Source organism: Pavona decussata, unplaced genomic scaffold, assembly GCF_977016875.1.
Source record: "Pavona decussata unplaced genomic scaffold, jaPavDecu1.1 SCAFFOLD_21, whole genome shotgun sequence".
Classification (NCBI taxonomy): domain Eukaryota; kingdom Metazoa; phylum Cnidaria; class Anthozoa; order Scleractinia; family Agariciidae; genus Pavona; species Pavona decussata.
Window position 1 is genome coordinate 5,780,151 of NW_028145444.1, and position 7,350 is coordinate 5,787,500.

The 7,350-nt window shown below is 37.8% G+C and overlaps 1 long non-coding RNA gene across 2 annotated transcripts in view; it reads left to right on the plus strand.

Annotated features, from left to right (window-relative positions):
- The first annotated feature begins 1,598 nt into the window (after window positions 1-1,598).
- LOC146486432 (uncharacterized) overlaps window positions 1,599-7,350 on the plus strand; it is a 33,800-nt gene continuing 28,048 nt past the window's right edge. For both annotated transcript variants that reach the window (XR_014860499.1, XR_014860496.1), the window contains exons 1-3: window positions 1,599-1,731; window positions 1,892-1,982; window positions 3,108-3,443. This is a non-coding gene — a long non-coding RNA (uncharacterized LOC146486432). The remainder of the gene's footprint in view (window positions 1,732-1,891; window positions 1,983-3,107; window positions 3,444-7,350) is intronic.

The following is a 7,350-nucleotide window of genomic DNA, read 5'->3' on the forward strand; positions in this document are numbered from 1 at the left end:
CAGACTGGAGTCGAGATTGTATGGGACAATCAACGAATAAACGGATATTGAGAGGCGTATCTGGCAGCCCCGCAAGGGGCAAGGGGCAAGGGCGAGAGAGCCTGGTATGCATGGTATCGAGAACTCCCTTATCTTTGATTATTACTAGTTGTTTTTGAAGCACAGTTAGGAACGATTTTTTAATACAAATTTCTCACCTGAACTTTATTGTAGTGTGTCCTGTGTGGTTTTTGGGTCGATTTGAGGCCATTTGGTGAAGTTTTAGTTCCAGCGACCGTTGGGACTGCTATAAAGAGCGAACAAGAGAGAATTTCAACCACTGTCGCAGTTAAATTTACCAGCGATAGAAATTTAGTAGAAAAAAGGGTATTTCACCAAATCGCATCTCTGTTATTATCCGTCTTAAGTCAGAGTCTTATTCATCGCTTTAACTCTCCGTCTGATGTAAATGTGGTTTCAAAGAATGGCCAAAATGGATGATCAAACACATAAGAATGCACCAGATCAAGAGGTGGGTCAGTTTTATTTTATTGAATGAAAACTTAAATTTCTTGTTGTCTTGGTGTAGCGTGGGATGAAATATCGGTCTGACTAAAAAAAAAAAAAAATCAAACAAACAAAAAACAACAACCGAGCACTGCGCAGATTTTTATGAATCTCTCTCTGAAAGTGAGATTGTCCAGAGGAATTGCAGTTGTTTCGCCCGAAAGTCGACTCGCCCGACGGTATATCGCCCGAACTCACGTCGATTCGCCCGATGTTAATGGAAAACTTAGATTGGAAAAAAAAAATTATAAGACCTACACGTAAGGTTTTAAGGTTTAAGGTTTTTTATTATTATGCACTATTTCAATGGTTTACAACAAAAGGAAATTACAATATATAAGAAACGTAACATAAAGAAAGCATTAAATTACATAAATGTGAAAAGTAAAATGTGCGCAGTGACCAAAGGAGCTTAGGCTTTCGAGTTGGTCACTGCCACGTGCAACTAACTGGCGTATAACGTGCAACTAAATAGAGCAAAAAAAGTAAAGAATAATAAAAGTGCAATAATAGAAACATACTACAATTTTTACATAAAAAACAACAGGAATGATAATTAATAATAATGCAATTGCAATGGATAAAACGAGCGGAGATACAATCAGTAAAAGTTGTAGAAACAAACTGAAAGAGGTCTTTACGTTGAGATACCGAGTATCCAAGTGCTATCAGGAAAACTTTCGGAGTTGTTCGGACCACTGAACATGACTGAACAACAGAACTCGAAAGGATTTCAGAACTTGCAGTAATGTTTTCGCCGGCCGCAGCGGGACGTTGCTTAGCAAGTTTTCGTTTCGTATAGAGTAAATTTGGATCCGGATCAACAAGAAAACGATCCTTTCCTTAACTGATGTATTCTTTAACCATAATTTCGTCGGGCGAATCGACGTAAGTTCGTGCGAAACGCTTTCGTGCGAGTCGATTTTCGGGCGAAACTACCGGATTCCGTCCAGAGAGTGGACTGGAAACGAGGCTGTCACGCTTTTCATCTAGGATGAAATACGAGACTTCTGCAGCTAGCTTTCATCGCTTACTCGCGAGCACGATGGTGGAAAGGATCTACGACGAACGATAGTTTTATCAAACAAGGTATTCTATATTGTTTGCCTCTTGAAACGTGAATAATATTCTTTTGTTTATAAATGTGTTGACTTCTCTCTTTGCATTTGCTGGAATGCATGGCAGGTAAGCTTACATTTAACGCTGCAAACCATCTCAACAGCGACAATTTATTAATTAACGCAAGTAAGCTTAATTCAGGATGGAAACTTTCCTTGCTTCCAGCTAATACTTTGTACCTTAAGCGAACGTCGTGATTAGAGTATCTGTTTTATTTTAATCGTAGGCTTTGAACAGAGGGTTGCCACGTGAAAGCTGTGAGCTTATTTTGAGTTGCTGGCGACATTCCAGAGAAGCTGTCGTTCACTGAACGGTGAGTGAAATATATCACTGCAAATATTGGGATCTTTTTTAAGTGAAAAAATGGGCCTATTTTAAGTGTACAGGCACCTTATAGTTAGGTCCCTCAGGTAAGGGGCACTTAAGCCTGTAGCTCCGATCAAACGGTCATGATGAAGATTGATGATAGTTCACCTATGCCAACTATCATTCACTATCATTTACTATCATTGATGATAGTTTGTCGAAATCACTCAATGTGATCACGCAGATAACTGGTGGCTAGTCCCCTACCGCGTGAAATTGTAAACAAACATGGCGGCACTGAGGTCAGCACTGTGGGTGGTGCTTTGGACCTTGTGACTAAAATGGCTGTGTATCGGCTGATGAGAGCAGCTATTTTCAGAATCAATTTAAAATGTCTTAATATCCTTATACCAGAAGGTGTCAGAATTCTTGCCAACTGCTGTGTGTATACATCTATATGCATACCTGCCAACTCTCCCGGGTAGAGCATCAAATCTCCCGGGAAATACCTACCGCGCTCTTTGTGAGATATGTCTATTAATATTGTTTATTTCTCGTCAGCTTCCCCCCCCCCCCCCGCACTGAAGCCCTAAATGTAGAGTTGATGACACGGTTCTGCTGGGACAGCGGAACAAATAGGACAGATTTCTAGACGTCTCCAGATTTTTGTACTCCAGGGCTGGACAGGTATGTATATGGGTCCTGCTAAATGAAACGTAACCTCGTACAGTCAACTCTCGCCTTGTGGACACCTTGCTATTATGATCACCCTGATGATACAGACCAGAGCTAAAACCCTGGCAATAATCAAATACAGACTTTTGACTGAAATACCCATTATTACGGACTCTCGCTATAAAGGACACTAACTCACGGTCCCGAGGGTGTGTGCAATAAAGAGAGTTGACTGTACTATATTTTATCAAATTTCTGTTTTTAGTAGTCCAAGCTAACAGAGTTCTATATCTAAACTGTGAGCACATGATTAAATCAGTGTTGGTTAAGCATCCTGTAGATTCCCTCATCTGAATTTTCAAATTTCAAAAGCTTTATTATATTACATGTTGCACTCTAAAGGGAACAGGTTTTAATATTGGCTATTTATTGTTAAATTTTTACCATTCCAGCCACAGCAGAGTCAGGCGAATGTCAGAGAATCTGTTATCTCTTTGGTATACTTGCCAACTGGTGGAGGGTTTTCCTGACAACAGTGATGCTTGCACCATCCTTCATTTCTTTAGCAGTGTTGACACGTCATGACCTGCTTTGCTCTAAGAAGGCTTCTAGGCAGATTTACTGTCCCTAAGGTCTGAAAGATGAGGAAGATGCTGAGACTGGAGAACTGATTCCTGGACCCTGGTGCAGCTGTGCAATGGAGATGTCATCTCTTCCCATACCATCTACTGGCCATAACCCCAGCAGTAAGGCCAAGGCAGTGAGGGATGCTTTTACAGAATACATCTGTAATGAAGGTAGTGTACCATGGCAGTGGGACATGTTGAATAACATGTCCTAATATACCAGTTACAGTCAACTCTCCCGTAAGCGACCCCCCTTGCGGTACGACAAAGTGGTCGCTTACGGGAGGTGGTCGCTTATGGGAAAGATCAACAAACTAAGCCTAATATCAGATTGATTAATTAATTACATAAAAATATTACCTTATCAGCTAAAATTAGGCAAAAAGTTACATTTTCTACGGAGACAATGACATTTCTATTCCATAGCTGCAGGAAAAGATTGAAATCACTGGCATATTTCAAGTTGAATAGCGCCTGGACAATCTATTCATTCTTTTGATGAAACCTTGTATAACATTTTGGAACAGACCACTGTTATTATCTGTTGGCAGTCCGGGGTAGCGTCATTAAAAATTGAACTTTTGTCACCTCTGAGTAATTATTTTCTAACAATCATACGTGATTATGTTGGGTGGCCGCTTACCGGAAACAGAAAACAAAAGAATATGTCAAATTTCTGGCCTAAAAAGTGGTCGCGATCCTTTAAGAAATTTTAGCGGTGATCGCTTACGAGAGAGCTCTTGAAACAGTATTTAACTGAGAAACAAAACGGATGTTTACGAAGTGGTCGCTTACGGGAGTTGGTCGATTACAAGAAGTGGTCGCTATGAGAGAGTTGACTGTAGCTGGAATTGTACTTTCATGGACATTTGAATTACACATAGGAACATGAAACTTATGAGGAATAATTTATGGGATCCAAAATTAAAGGCCCTGGATGAGAAGTTAGCAATGCTTTATTATGAATTTTATTTTTTTCTCTTTGGTATTTACATTATTATATGCATTTGCATAATAATTTTCCCTTGAGAAAGAAAAAAAAATATAAATGCTTTGATTCAACTCAAGTAAAATACTTCCAAACCTTTTGGAAATGTGCAAGACCTATACACACCAATTTCATGGGATTTTGTATATGTAAAATTTGAAAATTGAACTGCCAATTTTAATGTTATAAATATTATGATTATTTGAAATCTATTAATTTATTTTGACACAACCAGCAAGGGATGTATCTGTAAGATATATATACATGTATACATTCAGGTTCCAAGATTGTTATAAATATAACAATATGAAGAGAAAATATTTTTGTTGTTAAGCTATAAAATTGTAAATATTGTCATTAACTTAATTCTACGTACTAAACAAAAGACTTGTAAAAAAATTACAAATAAACAGCCAGCAGATGTACACCACCCCACAATAGCAGAAATAATCTCTTGAGAGAAACTGTAATCTAGTCAGCATCGAGAAAGAAAACTGCATATGTGTGACATCAACCTGCTATTAGTTTAAAGTTTAGTTTAATGCATTTGCCACAACAATTGCAATGATAATAAGAGATAACAACAAAATTAAAACATACAGTATATTAACTTATAGCAAATAAATCAAAAGTAAATGGAGTGGGGGTCCCAGTTGTGACCTAACTCCCTAGTTGCTATGAGAAGAAACAAAGTTTTTGTTTGGTTCTAACAAAAAGAAAATAAATGAAAATGATGCTGATATGAAGCACAGTACATGCTATCTTTTAGTATAAAACTCTTGCAGGATAATATTTCAATCTTGAAAACCAATCAGATGCCAATCATGCACCTCACATGCATTTTGCCTAGCTACAACAGATTAACTTAGTTTGCATGCAAAAAGGTGGATAAAAGGAACATGTAGTAAGTGCAGACTGTCTACCAGCTGTACTCAGGGAGGGGTGGTATCCATCTGATGCACTTGAGGAAGGGTAGCCACACTGTCCATTTGATGCACTGACTGTGGGGTATGTAGACTGAGGTGTGTAATTAAAGGATGTGGCCATACTCTCCATCTCCAGATCAAACTGGATGTCTGTTATCCTCTTCTCTGCTATCACCCTCTACCTACTATCAAGTGCTTTCAGTTTTTCAGGTCAACAAAGTTGCAAAACATTTCCTCAGCAGTGGGTGGGGGCATTCAGAGGCTCATTCACTTTAAGTGCATTAATGCACTCTTTCATCAATTCTTCTTTTCTCAATAAGAGGTTGTTTACTTATGTTTTTGTTTGCCTCCTTGGTTTAACAGCTTGAGGAATAGTGTCTTCATTGTCACTGGCAATTACTAAACCAGGTTTATCAGGGCTGTCAGTGGCGTGGGCGTCACAATTGTAAGGTAGAAGAAACTAGAGCTGCTTCCAGTACCTCCATGTGGGCTGAAATAACTCAGCTGTACTTTGGCCAAATTTTACATTCTGTATTTCATTAATATTTTGCCCAAGAACTTGTCTCAACTGTGTAAGCTGGTTGCTTTTGTCTTTTCCAGGATCGGTTGAATATTTCCTGAAGAAAAAAATCATAAAAAACCAAAAACACTATTCATTGAGTTTCTAAAAGGTGTGATTTTATTGACTTTGCATAGTAATTGATCCATGAAATTTAACTTTCAACATGTTTCCTGATATGAGGAGTTTCTTGTCACTCAGATAAACTTTTTCTGATAAACTTTTCAATCGGCTTATAGACGAGAGTTTTCCATATTTTTCTCAAAAGCATTAGCCCATTATTATGTCTATTAAGTTTAGGGTCTTGGCTTATAGCCAAATAACTATCACTGGTGTCTTTGCTTAGGAGTACTGCTAAAGTATGGTATGGCATATGCGATTTGCAGCTTCTTTGCCAGTAAATCATGTACCCCCAACAATTCCCTGACGAAACTGTCACAGGTAGCCCAAGCTCAGTGTTTGTCACAATCTGGGAAAATATAGAATTTGTATGGGGTAAATTTCTGGTTCAAAAAATTGAAGGAGGTTCGGAATAAAAATCCATGAAAAGTTACCCTGTGGTTAGTTGTTGTTGTCCTCAATTCTGTCATTTCAGTTTAAACCTTCCCCGGTTCAGGCTGTACACTGTAGCTCAAATTACAACAACAATCTTGGAACACTTTCTTTGAGGTCAAAATTACTCAACAATGTCACTTTCTCATGGCTTCAGTGTGATATTAGACCAGTGAAGCTGCATATTAATTTTGCTTGGACGATTCTCTGCACAGTAGTGAAGTAAATATTCTTGAACAAACAAGTAAGCACCTTTGGCTTCAGGAGGATAATCAAAGTTAAACAGATAATATGCTCCTGTCAACCTCCAACACTAGCACAGATACTTGTCAACTGCACCATACACTGCAAACCACAAGCCTGGAATATTTGCAGCGTGGTTTTGTTATTACTATTGTAGCAGAGTTCTCAACTGGATGCTAAAATTAGTTAAAAAGCTACACAGGGTACACAGCGTAACCTGTGAGCCTAGAAGTTAAAAAATGATATTATTATAGTAATAAAAATATATATATATAAACTCACTGTATCGTTATAAAAAATAAAATATTCTCAGTTGGTTGCCAACATCAACAAAAATAAGGCAAGACAAAAGGAAACAAACAACAACAATAGAAAAAAAACGGATCCAAACTTGGCCTATAAAAAACATTGTCATTGTATAATGTAATCATCATTATCATTGGATAATACCAGGGCTCGAACTTAACTTTTTTGTCTACTAGCAAAGTTTTGCTAGTAAGATTTTTTTTTACTAGCAAAAGAAGGAACCTAACGAGCAACTTTTCAATGCAGCCATTTTCCCTTTGAGGGCTGAATCAGTGTAAAGATTTTAGCTACCTGAAAAGTAAAAATAAATTGAAATCAAAGGCTCCTAAGAGCTAACTCATTCATCCATATAACCAAAATTGTGGTGAAAATGTGATCAGTTGTTGGAGATGTTGAAGCTACACTCCTTATCCCATGCAACCAAAATCGAGATTAACATTAAGGTCTCTAGCTGTAATGCATTACAAGTATTAGTGTTTGTATTACCTTTTCTAAGTTTGGCTT